Source organism: Triticum urartu, chromosome 7 (genome assembly GCF_003073215.2).
Source record: "Triticum urartu cultivar G1812 chromosome 7, Tu2.1, whole genome shotgun sequence".
NCBI classification, from domain to species: Eukaryota; Viridiplantae; Streptophyta; class Magnoliopsida; order Poales; family Poaceae; genus Triticum; species Triticum urartu.
Window position 1 is genome coordinate 162,230,865 of NC_053028.1, and position 20,217 is coordinate 162,251,081.

Consider the following 20,217-nt stretch of genomic DNA (forward strand, 5'->3'; position numbering starts at 1 on the left):
ATAACGCCAGCATCCTTCTCGGTTGTGTGGAGTATCCGGAGGATATGAGCAACAAGAGACAGTAAAAAAGGTTTACGCAGGGTCTTAATCTAAAAAGAAACCTTTGGGCGGGTCCCTGCTGCACGTCTGCGCCTGTGTCTCTGTTATGCCGTGTCCTAGACGGGTGTAGCACGATTATCATCTGTAAAAGGAAAGAACTTAGGTGAAAGTTGTCGTGCCAAAAAAGGAAGAATTGGTTATTATCAATGAACTATCAAAATTCGGGAGAAGTCAAGTTGAGCCGGGCTGGCCTTGATTACACGCGGGGAGCCCCTGTGTGATGCCCCGAGACCGTTGCGCCAGGTGTCTTCCAGTTATTTCGCTGTCATTGCCATGTCATTCGCTTGCGTGTTGTATCTTGTCATGTCATCATGTGCATTGCATCTTCATGTTTTCAAACTTGCATCCATCCGGGTCTCCCCGTTCTTTCCGTTGACCATTCTGAGCCCAGACAGACTTGCACGCGCCCGCGGTATGTCCGAAATAGTATTATATAAGTGGCCAGAAAATGTTCTCGGAATGGGTTGAAAGTTGTCATGCGATGTTGTTATAGTGTAGATAGGCCGTCTGCCAAGTTTCATCGCATTTGGAGTCCGTTTGATAGCCCAACGGATAACTATAGCGACAATATAGTCGGTCAAATCGTCGGACGTTTTCAGTCTCCGAAAACTGTTGCCGGGCTTTCCCTCTCTAGACCGTCTACACATCCCACTACCTACCGCCAGGTCCAACCTAACCTCTCTCGTCAGCCCGCGGCCCTCCTCGCGCGCGCGTCCGATAGTTGTCCTGAACCCGACTCGGACTGTCGCTACCATTGTGTCCGGATCATCCCCAAACATCTACAAAACATCTCCGTTTTGTTAATTGGACTCCCTAGCTATTTATTCGTGATCGTCCAAATGCGATCGGAGGGACGAGGTAGCCCTTAACCTAATATGTGATGTATATATACTCCATTCCTAGTCTATTTTGGACGAACCCTGAAATATAGGGACTTGTCCCGTCGAGCCGCCGCCACCCACTTCGGGATCCGTCCCGATCCACCTACCTGCATTCTTTTTCTTTTCTTCTTTGTTTTTTTTTCTGTTTTAGAAATAAGAATGAGGGAGAGAGAGTGCCCCTGCCAGCTCTACAGGGCTGGCCAACTAGTAGCCCTACACCGCGTCGCCCCATTTTCCCTGGGCCCAGCCGCCTCTTAACCCTAGCACGCCGAAAGCCCTCTCGCTCCCTCGATCCTCTCCCTCGCATATTCCCTCGCGCCGCCAGAAGCCCCACGCCCGACCCCCATCTCCTCGATCTCCCCCGTCTCTCCTACCTTTTCCCATGACCCTCTCCCTCTCGTTCTCCTAGCGCCGCCGCACGCTTCCCACCAGGGAGAGGAGCTCCCGTGCCAGCACCTCCCACTCCGCCGCCTCGCTCCTTGTCCCCGTCCCTCCAGTGGCGCCGTCGCCCGGCCACCATTCGGCTCCTTTGCCGGAGGCTGCCGACGGGGCCCTGCCAGACACTGCGTCGCCGGAGCTCCCGCACCTAGACCTCCCCTGCCTCGTCTTGTCTAGGACGAGGAGGACGACCCGCATCACCTCCTCCCATGCTCGACGCCACGGGCGCACCAAGGGCGCCTCCCATGGCCGTCGTTGCCCGCTGCTTCCCTCCTCCTTCTCTTGTGCGCTGTCGCCGTCCAAGACCAGCAGGCCACCGCAGCGCCATTTTGCCTCCTCGTCCGCATTTTGCACGTCCTGGACCTCCCCTGCAAACTCTTGCCGCCACGCCGAGTCCCTGCTCACCTCCTCTGCTTCGCTTCTGCATGAGGACGAGCCCGTGCGTCTTCCTCCCGCCGAGTTTGGGTGGCCCCTGTTCAAGCCGCCTATGACCCGTGCTTCTCCGTGGCTTTGTGTTGGACTGTCAAGACCGGCAAGACGGCAAACGTCCTCTCCGACAAGTGAACGAGTACACAGTGTTGCGTCCAGTACATCTACCGGCATCTCCGGAATCGCCAAGGCTTGCAAGTCCACCAAGACCTCGACCTCAGGACATGTAGACTACAACGTGAACGAGTACCACGACGACCCTCGAAGAGCTCGGATCCGTCAAGTTTGACTACAACATGTGTACAACTACGCAGACTCGCCAAGTACCACTTCATGTCGGCAAGACCCACAAGTCGGACCCCGAACGATCGACGACTCGTGGACCATGTACAACTTCATGCGCCGACACCCGGGTAGCACAAATGCGAAGTACCCCAAAGACCACTTGGAACGTCGAGTACCGTCGAACCGCGAAGACTTCGTGGTCGTCAAATTCCTCGCGTGGCCCTGAACATCTACGAAAACTTGTGCGACTAAGAACGTGAAGCACTACCGTCGAACCCCGAAGGACTCAGATTCGTCAAGTCCCCCTCCGAACCGGGAACCACTACTTCCACTACCATCGCCGAGGACCGATAGTACGACTAGTTCCACTGCAAACGTCCCGAGAACGCCTACTTCCTCTACTTTGCACCGAACCGATATGCTTCGAAGGTATAACCCCGAGACAACCGTCCGAGAATGTTTGCATGTGTTGTATGAGATGCACCCATTGTCTGCACCATGTCTGGATTGATCCTTGCATGTTCCTTGTTAGCCTTGCTGCGAACCCATGGGACACCCGGAATCCGAGATCACCCCACCATCTTTTGCACGCTTCCGCCACACTTCCTTTTGCACTGGCATCTCAATTGAGTTGCTGGATCACCAGAATGTTGCCATGGTGACATTTCCGTTTCGCCGCCGTGGCACCCCTTTTCCTTCCGCCATGTCGAGAAATGCTTCATATAATGCTCTTATCAACATTTTCATAAATACTGCAAAAAACTTGCAAATGTCATCCGCATCATGATAACAACATCAAGAATGTTTAAATTGTTGTTTGCATTAAGTTCTAATGCATATGGGGATTTACAGGAATTGTTGTTTGGCATTCCGGCCTCATTTAAACTTGCCTAAATAGATAATTTCTTTATGCTTCTCCTCTTGCCATGTTTAACAAAATTTAATATTGTTGAGTACCTAAACGAGAGAGAACTAAATAAGTCATGTGGTGTTCCGTCAATATGCAACTCGTTGCATATTGAGCTCCACTTAATTTGTCGTATTGTTTGTGCACTTTGCCATGCCATGCCTCATTAAACCGGACATGCATCATACTTGACTATGCATCATGCCATGATTATGTGATGGTTGTTTACTATGTTGCTTGCTTTCTTTCCGAGTTGTCTCTCTCGTTAGCTTCAGTTTCATTCCGGAGTTGTGAGGATCCGTTCGGCTACGTCCGTTTGTCTTCTTCGTGGACTCATTCTTCTTTGCGGGATTTCAGGCAAGATGACCATACCCTCGAAATCACCTCTATCTTTGCTTGCTATTTGCTCGCTCTATTGCTATGCCGCGATACCTACCACTTGCCTTATCATGCCTCCCATACTGCCATGTCAAACCTCTAACCCACCTTTCCTAGCAAACCGTTGTTTGGCTATGTTACCGCTTTGCTTCAGCCCCTCTTATAGCGTTGCTAGTTGCAGGTGAAGATGGAGTATGTTCCATGTTGGAACATGGATATTGTTGGGATATCATTATTATATCTTGTTTACTTTAATGCACCTATATACTCGGTAAAGGGTGGAAGGCTCGGCCTATTGCCTGGTGTTTTATTCCACTCTTGCCGCCCTAGTTTCTGTCATACCGGTGTTATGTTCCTTGATTTTTGCGTTCCTTACGCGGTTGGGTGTTATGGGAACCCCTTGACAGTTCGCTTTGAATAAAACTCCTCCAGCAAGGCCCAACCTCGGTTTTACATTTGCCTCACCTAGCCTTTTCCCCTTGGGTTTCCGGAGCCCGAGGGTCATCTTTATTTTAAACCCCCCGGGCCAGTGCTTCTCTAAGTGTTGGTCCAACCTGAGCGATGTCTGGCGCCCCCTGGGCAACCAGGGTCTATGCCAACCCGGCGTCTGGCTCATCCGGTGTGCCCTGAGAACGAGATATGTGCAGCTCCTATCGGGATTTGTTGGCAAATCCGGGCGGCTTTGCTGGTCTTGTTTTACCATTGTCGAAATGTCTTATAACCGGGATTCTGAGTCTGATTGGGTCTTCCTGGGAGAAGGAATATCCTTCGTTGACCATGAGAGCTTGTGATGGGCTAAGTTGGGACAGCCCTGCAGGGTTTTGAACTTTTAAAAGTCGTGCCCACGGTTATGGGCAGATGGGAATTTGTTAATATCCGGTTGTAGAAAACCTGACACTTAACTGTGTGTGTAGCCGTGATGGTCTCTTTTCGGCGGAGTCCGGGAAGAGAACACGGTTTCGTGTTATGCTTGAACGTAAGTAGTTTAGGATCACTTCTTGATCATGATAGCTTATCGACCGTGCCTTGCTTCTCTTCTCGCCCTCATTTGCGTAAGTTAGCCACTATATATGCTAGTGCTTGCTGCAGCTCCACCTCACTACCTTTTCCTACCCATAAGCTTAAATAGTCTTGATCGCGAGGGTGTGAGATTGCTGAGTCCCCGTGACTCATAGAATACTTCCAAAACCAGATGCAGGTGCCGATGATGCCAGTCCAAGGGATGCGACCGAACTCAAGTGGGACTTCGACGAGGATTCAGGACGTTACTATGTTTCCTTTCCAGACGATCAGTAGTGGAGCCCAGTTGGGGCGATCGGGGATCTTTTGCATTTGGGGTTGTCTTTATTTTGGTTCCGTAGTCGGACCTTGATTGTATTCTGGATGATGTAATGCTATATTTATGTATTGTATGAAGTGGCGATTGTAAGCCAACTTTTTATCTCTTTCTTATTCGGTACATGTCATGTGTAAAGATTACCCCTCTTGCGACATGCCTACTATGCGGCTATGCCTCTATGTCGTGCTCCGACACGTGGGAGATATAGCCGCATCGTGGGTGTTACAAGTTGGTAATCAGAGCCTTCCCCGACTTAGGAGCCCCCTGCTTGATCGAATCGCTGGTGTTGTTGAGTCTAGAAAAATGTTTTGAGTCTTTTAGGATTATATATATATCGGAGAGTAGGATTCTTTTTACTCCTCAGTCCCTTCGTTGCTCTGGTGAGGCTTCCTGACGTAGAGTTTTGACTCTTCTCTTCTCAAATTTCACTAAAAAAATTTAGGATCACGCGGGTATCTTGGAATCGTTCCGATGGTTTTGTGACGAGAACATTGTTCTTGGTGCCTCCTGACATTTAGGAGTTGTGGCAGTGTCCCGGGGAGTTGAGCTCCGAGGTGTTGCCATCACAATTTTATCGTTGCAGTTCTGGAATACTTGAGTTCGCCGACATCGAAAATATCCTTTATGCAGTTGTTGGTGAGATAACCTCGACGCCACCCAGTACTGGGCAGGAGTTCAGGAGTATTGCCATAACTCGTATAACGGATGCTTTTCGAAGGTTGAGGTAAATGATTTCCGAAGGTTTCTTGGTTATGTGTTGAAGGATGGATACAGCTGGATGTAGGATTTGTTAGTTTTGGGTGAGGTATTATGCTTCCCCTGTATCCCCAACACCTGATTGCATAACCAGAAAGTTTCGGGAGTTTATAAGTGGGAATTCAAGTATCACGTAGGATATCTTTCCAACAGACACATGATACGATATGGGATCTATCATATGTTTGTTTCCGGCTTATTCTGCAAGCCAATCCTTTGTTTTGTTTTCAGTTGTGGTATTCTTGTTGCTTCAAAGTCAAGTGTTGATTCCATACCTTCCTTAAGCGATGCTCTCATATTTCTATGAGAGTATTAATCCTTTTTGATCATCAAGGTTATCATCCCAATTCTATTTCCAACCGGTGCGCTTCTCTTCGAGATGATCCTATCATTTTCAACATCCGCAAGATCAACTCAAAGTCTTCTCAACGTTATTTGTTTCATCCATCCCAAGTTGCCTTTGTTTTTCCCGCCCTCCCACCTTTTTTTCTTCTTTGAATCAGATTGTCTAATCAAGTATCCTCTTATCGATGGGAAGTCTCTCCATTCTTTTCCGTCAATGTTCGTATCCGGTGATTCTCATGAAGATGCTCTACAAGCATATCATTCTTCATTCTTTTCTTCTACGGTGGATTCAAGTCAAGCTTTGTCCATAATATCTTTTCCTCGTTTCTAATGTTTTCCCATGCCGGTGCACCCCTTAATCATCCACCTCTTGCTATTTTTGTATCCGGAGTGTCGAAGATATCTCAGAAAAATTGTGTCTCCATTATCAATCCGTCCAAGATACCTCGAGGTTGTTATCTCATTCTAGCCATTTAATTCAACCAGTGCAACCTCTCTTTTAAATCATACAAAGGTGTTTCTCTTGAGTGGGCCCTAACCCACATGTCTTTTCCCAGGATCTTACCTGACTCTTCTAATTTTCCCGGAGTTACTCTCAAAATCATTTAAAGTTTGACGTAAGAATGAGTTATCATCAGTCAAATGCCTTTCTCCAAGATCTTTCAATTCTTTTCATCATTGGTTCAACCTTCCTAATTTTCATTCTGGAGTATCTCAACAATTCATGGTGGTGTTTCTCGTCGTCATTCTCGGATTTTGAAGACCGAAGAAGAGTTCCTCTTAAATCCTTACCCGTTCTCTCAAAGATTCATGGTGCTAGCCTTATGCCATCCTCTCATAATTGTTTTCGATGATGACAATTCTTTTCACCCACCCGGAGCAATTCAGGAGTCTTTTCAGTTTGATTCTCCGGAGCCCATCATCTCAGAATTATTCATTCTCAGCTTTCAGCTCTCATTCTCCAAATCTTACCGGTGCATCATTCAAATATTTTCTGATCAAGCTTCTTCATTCATTTGCTAATTCTTCCTGGTGTTTCTCTATCTTTCCCTTGATCGTTTCTTAATTCTTATGGTGGTTCGTTCAAGATTCCTTTTCTCTTGGTATTATATCGATTTATTCGTTGTTTCAATCCAAATGGTGGTTCGTTGAAGTCTTTTCGCAAGTTTGCTCTATATCTATCTTAATCCTTTCTACTAGAATAAGTAGTATGCCAAATTCGTTGTTTGTCATCGATTTAAATTGGTGAAGGATATGCATAGTTCCTGCTTCGTCCAAGTTATTGATTCATTCTTCGGAGTTTGTTCATGAGGAATAAATTCTCATTTTCAATTGTTTCATCTTTTCTTTTCCTGGAGTTCCAAGCTCTCATCATCACGAAGCTCCATCTAAATCATTGCAAGACTTCAATCTTGTTCGCTTCAAACCTTCGATTCTTTTATGTTATCATTTCCTATCCGGAGTTCTTAATGGAGGCTCTACATGGTGGTTCGTCAAGGATTCTTTTCATTCTTCAATTGTTCTTCAAGATCTCTCTCAGAGTTAAGATTCCCCAAGCTTTACTCTAAAATAAACATGGTGCTCAACACATGTTTTGTTTTGAGGAGTTCAAGCATTCTTCTTCTTGCATTCCAAAGTGCAATTCATTCTACCTTATCTTTTGAGGTGTTGTTATGTCTTTCTTGACAATTTTCCCTTCATGTTTCATGATTCAAAAGTTGTCAGGAATGAGATATTTAAACCCATCATTTTCTCCCTTGGAGTTATCTTGGTATAGAATTCACCTAATGCCTTCCCTAAGGAATGTTGCTTATTGTGGTTTCTATCAATGATACAAGTTTTTCTCCTATCCTCTCAGCGAAAGGAGTTGTCATCTCCTTGTTGACCTCAATCCAATCTATTGTTTTTCGTTAGTGGCAGAATTTCACCTCAAGATTTCGAGATGTTTTCCATAAGCCCACAACAAGCTTACTCTTTTCGTTGTTAGTTTTCCAACAACTTCGTTCGACCCTTCTCCTAAGGATGCCTTTTCCAAGCTCATTTGTGGCAGAGGTTGTCAGTTTCTTCTTTATTCTTTCCTTGCCAACTATTCAACTTCTATTCTTTCGTTCCAGAGGCATAATGATGTTGCTCTCTTCACTCATCATCTCAGATTGTGAGGACCATGTTCTTTTCGTGCTTATCCATTCAACCAGAGTGTCATGCCCTCTTTTCAAGTTCTTCCCATTTTGTCAAGTTTTACCTCCCTTCTCAACCGGAGTGCTGTCTGAGATCTTTCTTACCCCTTGTTCCATTCTTTCAATAGTTCCGGAGGCAGTGCGTTGTTAATTTCATCAAGCATACTCTCATCGTGTCTAGTTTATATTCAATTCCTTTCATTTACAGTCGGAGTGCTGTCCAATTTATATCATTCTTATTCCTTCTCCATCTTGTTTTAACCGGAGTGTTGTGTCTATCATTCCTCTTCTAACCGGAGTCTCATCCAAGTGCTTTCGTTTTGCCAAGTTTATTCTTTACCTTCCATTTTCAACCGGAGTGTTGTCGTAATTGATCTTTATCATTCCTTGTACATCTCGTTTCAACCGAGGTTCTTGCATCTACTTCTTGTCCATTGTAACCTTTTCTTATGTCTTTCAACCCATAAGGTCCTCGTATGTTCCTTGTTCCTCTTTTCTAAACGGAGTGTTTTAAAATTTGTTCATCTTCATTCTATTCTTTATTTCAATTTGTTCAACCTCGCAAGGTTCTTTGGTTTCACTAGTTTGTCAAAGAAGCAACTTAGTTTTACCTCTTCTCTTCCTCTTCCGTTTCCCTCCGGTGCCATACTAGATCTCGGGACGAGATCCTCTCGTAGTGGTGGAGTGTTGTGGCGCCCCGAGACTGTTGTGCCAGGTATATTCCAGTTATTTCGCTGTCTTTGCCATGTCATTCGCTTGCGTGTTGCATCTTTTCATGTCATCATGTGCATTGCATCTTCATGTTTTCAAACTTGCATCCGTCTGGGTCTCCCCGTTCTTTCCGTTGTCCGTTCTGAGCCCAGACACACTTGAACGTGCCCGCGGTATGTACGAAATAGTATTTTATAAGTGGCCGGAAAATGTTCTCAGAATGGGTTGAAAGTTGGCATGCGGTGTTGTTATAGTGTAGATAGGCCGCCTGCCAAGTTTCCTCGCATTTGGAGTTCGTTTGATAGCCCAATGGATAACTATAGCGACAATATAGTCGGTCAAATCGTTGGACGTTTTCGGTCTTCGAAAACTGTTGCCGGGCTTTCCCTCTCTTTCCTCTCTAGACCGTCTACACAACCCACTACCTACCGCCAGGTCCAACCTAACCTCTCTCGTCAGCCCGCGGCCCTCCTCGCGCGCACGTCCGATAGTTGTCCCCAACCCGACTCGGACTGTCGCTACCGTTGTGTCCGGATCATCCCCAAACATCTACAAAACATCTCCGTTTTGTTAATTGGACTCCCTAGCTATTTATTCGCGATCGTCCAATTGCGATTGGAGGGACGAGGTAGCCCCTAACCTAATATGTGATGTATATATACTCCACTCCTAGTCTATTTTGGACAAATCCTAAAATATAGGGACTTGTCCCATCGAGCCGCCGCCAACCACCTTGGGATCCCTCCTGATCCACCTACCTCCTTCCTTTTTCTTCTCTTCTTTGTTTTTCTATTTTAGAAATAAGAATGAGGGAGAGAGAGTGCCCCTACCAGCTCTACCGGGCCGGCCAACCAGCAGCCCTACACCGCGTCGGCCCATTTTCCCTTGGCCCAGCCGCCTCTTAACCCTAGAACGCCGAAACCCCTCTCGCTCCCTCGATCCTCTCCCTCGCATCTTCTCTCGCGCCGCCAGAAGCCCCACGCCCGACCCCCATCTCCTCGATCTCCCCCATCTCTCCTGCCTTTTCCCACGACCGTCTCCCTCTCGTTCTCCTCGCGTCGCCGCACGCTTTGCACCAGGGAGAGGAGCTCCCGTGCCAGCACCTCCCACTCCACCGCCTCGCTCCTTGTCCCCATCCCTCCAGTGTCGCCGTCGCCCCGCCACCATTCGGCTCCTTCGCCGGAGGCTGCCGACGGGGCCCTGCCAGACACTGTGTCGCCGGAGCTCCCGCGCCTAGACCTCCCCTGCCTCGTCTTGTCTAGGACGAGGAGGACGACCCGCATCACATCCTCCCGTGCTCGACGCCATGGGCGCGCCAAGGGCGCCTCCCATGGCCGCCGTTGCCCGCTGCTGCCCTCCTCCTTCTCCTGTGCGCTGTCACCGTCCAAGACCAACAGGCCACCGCAGCGCCATTTTGCCAACTCGTCCGCGTTCTGCATGTCCTGGACCTCCCCTGCAAGCTCTTGCCGCCGCGCTGAGTCCCTGCTCGCCTCCTCTGTTCGCTTCTGCATGAGGACGAGCCCCTGCCTCTTCCTCCCGCCGAGTTCGGGTGGCCCCTGTTCAAGCCTCCTATGACTCGTGCTTCTCCGTGGCTTTGTGTTGGACTGTCAAGACCGGCAAGACCGCAAACGCCCTCTCCGACAAGTGAACGAGTACACGGTGTCGCGTCCAGTACCTGTACCGGCGTCTCCGGAATCGCCAAGGCTTGCAAGTCCACCAAGACCTCGACATCGGTACATGTACGAGTACAACGTGAACGACTACCACGATGACCTTCGAAGAGCTCGAATTCGTCAAATTCGACTACAACATGTGTACAACTACGCGGACTCGCCATGTACCACTTCATGTCGGCAAGACCGTAATACGTCTCTGTCGTATCTACTTTTCCAAACAATTTTGCCCTTGTTTTGGACTCTAACTTGCATGATTTGAATGAAACTAACCTGGACTGACGCTGTTTTCAGCAGAATTACCATGGTGTTATTTATGTGCAGAAACCAACATTCTCGGAATGACCTGAAACTTCACGGAGCAACTTTTCAGAAAATATGAAAAATACCTGCAAAAGATGAAGGCCAGGGGCCCACCACCTCTCCACGAGGGTGGGGGGCGCGCCTGCCCCCCTAGGGCGTGCCCCCTACCTCGTGGGCCCCCTGCCGCCTCTCCGACTCAAACTCCAACTCAATATATTGTGTTTCGGGGAGAGAAAAATCAGAGAGAAGAAATCATCACGTTTTACGATACGGAGCCGCCGCCAAGCCCTAAAACCTCTCGGGAGGGCTGATCTGGAGTCCGTTCGGGCTCCGGAGAGGGGAATCCATCGCCATCGTCATCATCAACCATCCTCCATCACCAATTTCATGATGCTCACCGCCGTGCGTGAGTAATTCCATCGTAGGCTTGCTGGACGGTGATGGGTTGGATGGGATCTATCATGTAATCGAGTTAGTTTTGTTAGGGTTTGATCCCTAGTGTCCACTATGTTCTGAGATTGATGTTGCTATGACTTTGCTATGCTTAATGCTTGTCACTAGGGCCCGAGTGCCATGATTTCAGATCTGAACCTATTATGTTTTCATCAATATATGAGTGTTCTTGATCCTATCTTGCAAGTCTATATTCACCTATTATGTGTTATGATCCGTTAACCCCGAAGTGACAATAATCGGGATACTTACCGGTGATGACTGTAGTTTGAGGAGTTCATGTATTCACTATGTGTTAATGCTTTGTTCCGGTACTCTATTAAAAGGAGGCCTTAATATCCCTTAGTTTCCGTAAGGACCCCGCTGCCACGGGAGGGTAGGACAAAAGATGTCATGCAAGTTCTTTTCCATAAGCACGTATGACTATATTCGGAATACATGCCTACATTATATCAATGAATTGGAGCTAGTTCTATGTCACCCTAGGTTATGACTGTTACATGATGAACCGCATCCGGCATAATTCTCCATCACCGATCCATTGCCTACGAGCTTTCTATATATTTGTTCTCCACTTCATTACTTTTCCGTTTCTATTGCTATCATCACTACAAAATACCAAAAACATTACTTTTACTACTATTACCTTTTGTTACCGCTATCACTACTATCATATTACTTTGCTACTAAACACTTTGCTGCAGATATTAAGTTTCCAGGTGTGGTTGAATTGACAACTCAGCTGCTAATACTTGAGAGTATTCTTTGGCTCCCCTTGTGTCGAATCAATAAATTTGGGTTGAATACTTTACCCTCGAAAACTATTGCGATCCCCCATACTTGTGGGTTATCAAGACTATTTTCTGGCGCCGTTGCCGGGGAGCATAGCTCTATTCTTTGAGTCACTTGGGATATATATCTGCTTATCATTATGAAGAACTTGAGAGATCCAAAAACCAAGATCTATCCCTCAACTACGAGGGGAGGTAAGGAACTGCCATCTAGCTCTGCACTTGATTCACCTTCTGTTTTGAGTAAGCTTGTGTCGGAGTAATGGGCCACGGGTAGGCTAACCCAAGGCCCATAACCTTTCAAGACATCGGGGCTGACTGCGCACCTCGAGACAACAGACGGAGAGCCGACTTTAGGAGAGCAGCTGGAGGAACAGCCGGCTGCCCATATGCTTCCGAGTCCTAGAGATGAGATCAAGACCGACCGACTCCGACTGGTGGCTTCCGGAGAAGCCGGCCACGAGGAGTCGGCCCACGACACCAGCAAAGCCCATGCCCTCATCAGGAGGGATGGGACAGGGAGTGGCGACAGTAAAGCCCACTCTCTCCCCTTTTCCAGGAGATGGCTAGGACACAGTGCGTTGTACCAGCGGAGATCTCCGTCTGGTGCAGCACTGTTGCCATGCCATCCCTGACGTCAGCAACAGTGGGCATTGTCATGTACCCACGACGGCCTGACGGTACGGTCCACGGATGATGGGCCCTACCAGTTAGTGAGAGTCCGGAAGACGGCAAGGGCGCCACCAGTTGGTCCCGTAGGGAGCCGGCCCACGGGAGTCGGCCTGCCCCTCCCATGGGTCCCACGCGCCATTAACCAGATGAGACGGGGAGTGGCTACAGTAATCGCCCGCCTGGCGGCAGGGCTGTAGCCATGACTCCATGACCAAGCCCGCGTCATTAGAAGCACGGCTACAGTAATCAGCAGCCGGCAGGACCCGCTAGCGGCGGGTGCGGCCTGTCGGCTCCGTACCAGACCAGTCTGCTGGGCCCACCAATCGGCGGGCCCCAGCAGTTGGCAGGAGGGCCCGCAGGTGAAGAGACTGACAGTTGGGCCCTGTGCCCAGACAGTTTACCATTGTACCCCTGGGGGGTAGGCCTATATAAACCCCCCAGGGCACCCATGCAAAGGGTTCCGATTCATTAGAACTAGACCAGACCTTAGGGGAAGGAGAGAGCTAGCCCTGCCTTCTCCTACCCACAGATACAGCTCGATGAGCGCCTTTGTACTCACTTTGCCTTAGTGATCATGCGGAGACCCCGCAGAGCAGGACTAGGGGTGTTATCTCCTAGGAGAGCCCCGAAACTGGGTAAAGTACGCCGGCGTTCGCCGGCGTTCGTGTCTACGCCTCCTCCCGTTTCCAGGCACCGGTGACGTTCTACTCGCCCCCACCATGATAAGCCATCTATTGGCATATGCCGCACCCAACCACCGACATTTGGCGCCCACCGTGGGGCCTGGTGCACCGTCGTCCGGAGACCTGTTCTGGACGGGAACCCTTTTTCTCCCTGGTGAGCGCAGCCAGCCCGGCACGCCAGACGGAGTCTGCGCCGATGCGGTGCATGGCGCTGAAATCGCCTGCGCGGCCAGTTGCCTTGCCGATCTTGTCGGCGAGGTCCACCTCTCCGACGAGCCCGCAACCGACGCAGGTAGAGGCGGCCCCGAGAGCCTCCTCGCGGGCCTCCTCGATCAACTCCACGTCGCCAGCGAGCCAGCTGGGGACTTGGAGTTCGTAGGCTGCACCGATCCAATGTTGGTCGACTCCGACACCGCGTCGCTTGACATGTTCCCCACCAACGTGGTGGTCTACGACGAGCCGCTTCCTCGCGCGGAGAGCAGCGGAAGCACCGTCACAGAAGTGCTTGCCATTGATCATGGCGAGCACTCTGGCCGGGCTGATTATGACCCGCTCAACGCGGCGCTACAAGACCTGGCGGCGCCCATCCCCGAAGACGCCAACGCCGAGACGCTGGAGGCACGCCGCCTTCAGCTAGTCAAAGGCGCCAAAAGGCTGGCCAGCATGAGATGCCTGTCAGAAGCCTACCAGCACGAGATGGACCGCGCTGTGGGTGGCACGCCGGCGGCGGTTGGGCCTAGCCGCCTTCGCACGGTCCAGCAGCGCGGCGCGGCTATCGCCGATCTGTTCGGGGAGAATCGCCCCGTCTACGCCACGCCCGCGAAGAACATTCGAGCCGCCCAGGCGGCGGTGGACGAGCTGGACAAGTTCGAGGGCAAAGAACGTCGCTTGATGACGGAGCGCGTCAGCGACTCCTTGACGCGGCTGCTGAGCAGAACGAGGCCGGCTGCCACACTGATGCACCGCGCCGACAGAATGACAACCTGCTTCCACACCGAGACCAAGGCGCGGAGTCTCGGACGCCAACTGGTGGCATCCGCGGAAGAAAAGACAAGGAGCCGGCTGCCAGCCGCAGTCGGACTCGCATCACCATAGAGCGTGACCGAGACGGCCACCCAAGAACAGTGGAACGACGGGACGACTGTCCGCCTCCTCCCCCTCGAAGGGAAAGGCGAGTCTCCCCGCCGTCTGTTGATCACCCGACGCTCGGCGACCGCCTTGGCCACCGAGAGGGAGTCGGAGAGAATGACGCCCGCCACCGGAGCGACCGTCTCCACCGATACCTGACGCTTGAAGAAGAAGATGAGTTGGGTCCACTGTGTTTCGGCCCCCGCATCCGAGACGAGCCCTTCCCCAAAGGGTTCACGCTCCCCAGAGATACACCCAAATACACCGGCTCCGTGAAGCCGGAAGACTGGCTGGTCGACTACTCCACGACCGTCAGCATAGCAAACGGCAACAAACGTGTTGCCGTGAAGTACGTTCCGCTCATGCTCCAAGGCACAACCCGGACTTGGCTGAATAGCTTAAGGCCCCGCGGCATCAACAGTTGGGTCGACTTCACTGACGCCTTCGTCCGCAACTTCACCAGCATGTACAAGCGGCCTCCCAAGCCTCGCCAGCTCTCCTTATGTGTACAGGGCCCCAACGAGTCAACCCGCGACTACCTCACGCGCTGGGCCGAGCTTCGCAACTCCTGCGAAGGCGTGCACGAGGTGCAGGCCATTGAGTACTTCACCACTGGATGCCGAGAGGGCACCCTCCTCAAGAACAAGCTTCTCTGTGACGAGCCGGAAACCCTCGACGAGCTGCTGATCATAGCGGACAAGTACGCCACGGCCGACTCCTCCATGAAGACGGAGATTCAAGTTAGCGCGAAAGGCAAGGTGGCTCCTCGGGCTCCTCGAACCCCGGCCGGAGACACCAGTCGGCGTCAACCGCAGAACGACCACAAGCGCAAAGCCCCACCACCGACTTCCACCAGTCGGCAGGTGGTGACAGTCGAAAACCAGCAACCGGAAGGGCAGCCCCCGCCCAAACGCCAGAAGGGCGGCAAGCCCAACTGGCAGCCGGCTTTCTCATATGAGCAGACTTTGGATGGACCCTGCAAGTTCCACAGTGGCGCAAAGCCGTCCAACCACACCACTCGGAAATGCCACTGGCTCACCAGGATAGCCAAGGGAGACGGACTTTTGCCTCCCCCACCTATGGGGCAGCCGCCTCCTCCTCTGCCCAGCAGCCGGCGGTCAGACCAGTCGGCACAGTACAAGACAAGTACCTAGAAGAGCAGGGAGCTTATGTTGTGTTCACCAGTGTGGCCGATGATCAACACAGCAGGCGGCTGCACCAGCAGGAGGTGAATGCAGTAGCATCTGACACCCCAGAGTTCATGCATTGGTCTGAGAAGCCCATCAGCTGGAGCAGAGCTGACCACCCAGAAGTAATGCCCAAACCCAGCTCCTACGCCTTGGTTTTGGACGCCACCTTTGACACGGACAAACGAGCTGCTCGCTTCTCCAGAGTCCTGATAGACGGCGGCAGTAGCATCAACATCCTGTACAAATACACCATGGAGAAGTTAGGAATCAGGCAGAGGCAACTACAGTCCAGCCGGATGGTGTTCCACGGCATAGTTCCTGGCCTTTCCTGCTCACTGATCGACAAGATCTTGATCGACGTCCTCTTCGGAGACAGAGATCATTTCCGCCGAGAGTCAATTTGGTTCGAGGTGGTGGACCTAGAGAGCCCATGCCATGCGCTGCTTGGCCGGCCTGCCCTGGCTAAGTTCATGGCCGTCCCCCACTATGCCTACCTCAAGATGAAGATGTCGAGTTCCAAGGGGATCCTGACCATAACTGGCGACTACAAGAAGTCGTCCGCCTGCGCATCAGAGAGCAGTCGGCCGGCCGAGTCCCTCGTGATCGCAGCTGAGAAGCGACTGCTTGACCGGGTTGTGGCGATGGCAAGCAAACAGCCAGAGATGTCGCTCGATCCCAGGGAGTCGGAAGCTGAGGGCTTGTTCAAGCTGGCCAAAGAAACAAAGAAGATACCTTTGGACCCAGAGCACCCAGAGAGGTACGCTGTCGTAGGCGCCAACCTCGACAGCAAATAGGAAGGCGAGCTCGTCGATTTCCTCTGTGAGAATTGAGACATCTTCGCATGGTCCCCCAAAGACATGCCAGGTGTCCCGACGGAATTCGCCGAGCACAAACTACACATCCGATCTGATGCCAAGCCAGTCAGGTAGCCTTTGCGCCGCTTGTCAGAAGAGAAGAGAAGAGAAGAGTTGTTGGAGAAGAAATAGCCCGGCTGCTTGCGGCCGGCTTCATCATGGAAGTATTCTTTCCAGAATGGCTGGCCAAACCGGTCCTGGTACTGAAGAAGAACAAGCAATGGCGAATGTGTATTGACTACACTAGCCTCAACAAAGCATGCCCCAAGGACCCATTCGCTTTGCCAAGGATCGACCAAGTGATAGACTCCACAGCCGGATGCGAGCTGTTGAGTTTCTTGGATGCATATTCAGGGTATCACCAGATCAAGTTGAACCCAGCCGACAGGCTGAAGACCGCCTTCATCACGCCGTTTGGAGCTTTCTGCTACTTGACCATGATGTTCGGCTTGAGGAACGCCGGCGCCACCTTCCAATGATGCATGCAGAAGTGCCTCCTCAAGCAGCTCGGCAGAAATGCTCATGTTTACATGGATGATGTGGTGGTAAAGACGGAGAAGCGTGGAACACTGCTGGAAGACCTCAAGGAGACCTTTGAGAACTCGCGTGGATTTCAGATCAAGCTCAACCCGGAGAAGTGCGTCTTCGGAGTACCAGCCGGCCAGCTCCTTGGCTTCCTGGTCTCCGAACGCGGCATAGAATGCAACCCCGTGAAGATCAAGGCCATTGAAAGGATGGAGGTACCCAGCCGACTGCTGGACGTACAAAAGTTCACCGGCTGTTTGGCGTCCATCAGCCGATTCATCAGTCGGCTGGGCGAGAAGGCTCTTCCCCTGTACCAACTCATGAGGAAGACCACTTTTTTCGAGTGGAACCACAAGGCAGACGAAGCTTTTTTCCAACTAAATAAGATGCTGACTACTCCACCCGTCCTGGCGGCTCCGACTCCTAAGGAGCCCATGCTCCTCTACATCGCTGCCACCAGCCGAGTAGTCAGCACAGTCATTGTGGTAGAACGCAAGTAGGAAGGCAAGGTGCTACCAGTCTAGAGACCGGTATATTATTTGAGTGAAGTACTGTCGACCTCCAAGCAAAACTACCCCCACTACCAGAAGATGTGCTATGGCGTGCACTTTGCCGCCAAGAAATTGAAGCCTTACTTTCAAGAACATCCAATCACTGTGGTCTACATGGCTCCTCTAGCCGAGATCATCGGCAGCCGAGACGCTTCGGGTCGAGTGGCCAAGTGGGCCATAGATTTGGCCCCTACACCATCTACTACCAACCTCGCACTGCCATCAAATCACAACCGCTAGCCGACTTCCTCGTCGACTGGGCCGAAACCCAGTATCTACCGCCAGTGCCCGACTCCACCCATTGGCGAATGCATTTCGACGGTTCCAAGATGCGCACCGGCTTGGGAGCCGGCATCGTCCTCACCTCTCCCAAAGGCGACAAGCTCAAATATGTGCTGCAAATCCATTTTTCCGCTTCCAACAACGTCGCCGAATACGAGGCACTCATTCACGGGCTCCAGCTAGCCAAAGAGCTCGGCATTCGCCGGATCCTGTGCTATGGTGACTCTGACTTGGTGGTCTAGTAGTCATCAGGCGATTGGGACGCCAAGGACGCAAACATGGCGAGCTACTGCTTCCTCGTATAGCAACTCAGCGGATATTTTGAGGGGTGCGAGTTTCTCCATGTGCCAAGAAACGACAATGACCAAGCAGACGCCCTGGCGCGAATCGGCTCCACCCGTCAGGCGATACCATCCGGCGTCGCCCTCCAGTGCCTCCTCAAGCCGTCTGTCAAGCCATCGCTGGAGTCAAACTCTATCTTCGTGCCGGCTCCTCCTGAAGTAGTCGGATCCGACTCAAGAGCCCCCGTAGACGGCACGAGTATTCTGGCAGGCGGCACGGGAATCGTGGCAGTCGCACCCGGCTCGGGGACCGCGGCGGTTGGCCCAGAGACTTCAGAGCCCGGCCCGGGGACTGCGCCAATCCGCCCGGGGACTTCATCAACACAGCAAGCAGCTGCCGACTCCAACCCGCCACCTCCCGGCCCAGCCGCCCTCGTCCAAGTCGCAGTCTTGGCTGTTGTAGAAATTGCAGCACCTTCATGGGCCCAGCCCATCCTCAAATTCATGGTGAACAAAGAGCTGCCAACTGATGAGATCTCGGCTCGGCAAGTACAATGCCGAGCGGCAGCGTACACCATAGTCAATAGAGAGCTCGTAAGGCGCAGTGTCACTGGTGTTTACCAGCGCTGTGTGGAGCCAGAGCAAGGCCAAGCAATTCTCAAGGACATCCATCAAGGCGAGTGTGGCCACCATGCGGCTTCAAGAGCACTCATCGCCAAAGCTTTCCGCCATGGTTTCTTCTGGCCGACTCCTCTTGAAGACGCCAAGTCTTTGGTCCAAAAATGCCAGGGGTGCCAGAAGTTCTGCTCTAAGCCTCATCAGCCGGTTTCCGCACTCAAGACTATTCCCATTGCCTGGCCCTTTGCTGTTTGGGGCCTGGACATGGTCGGACCATTCAAGACGGCACGAGGCGGTTTGACTCACTTACTTGTCGCAGTGGACAAGTTCACCAAGTGGATAGAAGCAAAACCAATCAATAGTTTGAATGGCCCGACCACTGTGACCTTCATTTCCAACATCACAACTCAGTACGGCATAAAGCACAACATCATCACCGAAAACGGCACAAACTTTGCCAAAGGTGCCTTGTCCCGTTTCCACGCGATGCAAGGCATCCGACTGGACTTAGCGTCTGTTGCCCATCCGCAGTCCAACGGCCAGGTAGAGCAAGAAAACAGCCTAATCCTGTCCAGCATCAAGCCTCGGCTGGTCGAGCCACTGGAGTGCTCGGCAGGCTGCTGGCTTGATGAGTTGCCAGACGTCCTTTGGAGCCTGCGCACGACTCCAAACAAGTCAACCGGCTTCACGCCCTTCTTCCTCGTCTAAGGTGCCGAAGCCGTCATCCCAACGGACATAGAGTTCAACTCCCCCTGAATCACCATGTACACCAAGGAGGAAGCGCAGGAAGCATGTCAAGACGGCGTCGATCTGTTGGAAGAGGGCTGGCTGTTGGCACTCAGCCGGTCCAGCATCTACTCAGCCGGTCCAGCATCTACCAGCAGAGCCTACGCCGATACTACAATCGGAAGGTCAAGCCGCGATCTTTCCAAGAAGGAGACCTTGTGCTCCGGCTGATTCAGCGAACAGCTGGCCAGCACAAGCTCTCAGCACCCTGGGAAGGCCCTTTCATCATCAGCAAAGTGTTGGGCAACGACTCCTACTACCTGATCGATGCTCAGAAGCCCTGAGCATGCAAAAGGGACGACTCCGGCAAAGAGACGGTGCGGCCATGGAGTGCAAACCTCCTCCGAAGATTTTACAATTAATGCAGTATTTATAACGCTACCTTTTGTATTAAAGTACGAAGACTTCGGGCCCCTCGAGAAGAGCTCGGGGACTACCTTCTTTTATCTATATGATAAAGAGTTATGCCTATGAGTATGTTATTCTTTGTTATGCCACTTGGCACCGGGTTCGACTAGTCGGCCCGGGGACTTGCCGACTTGAGCTATGAAACGACTTCCTGCAGCCGGACAAGTAATGTGTGGCACTTAAACCGTCTCCTGTTAGAAGCCGCAGATCGCAGAGCGACTGTCTGGCGAGCAGGAGTAAGGTATAATGGGTGTGCATATGAAAAATGGCTAAG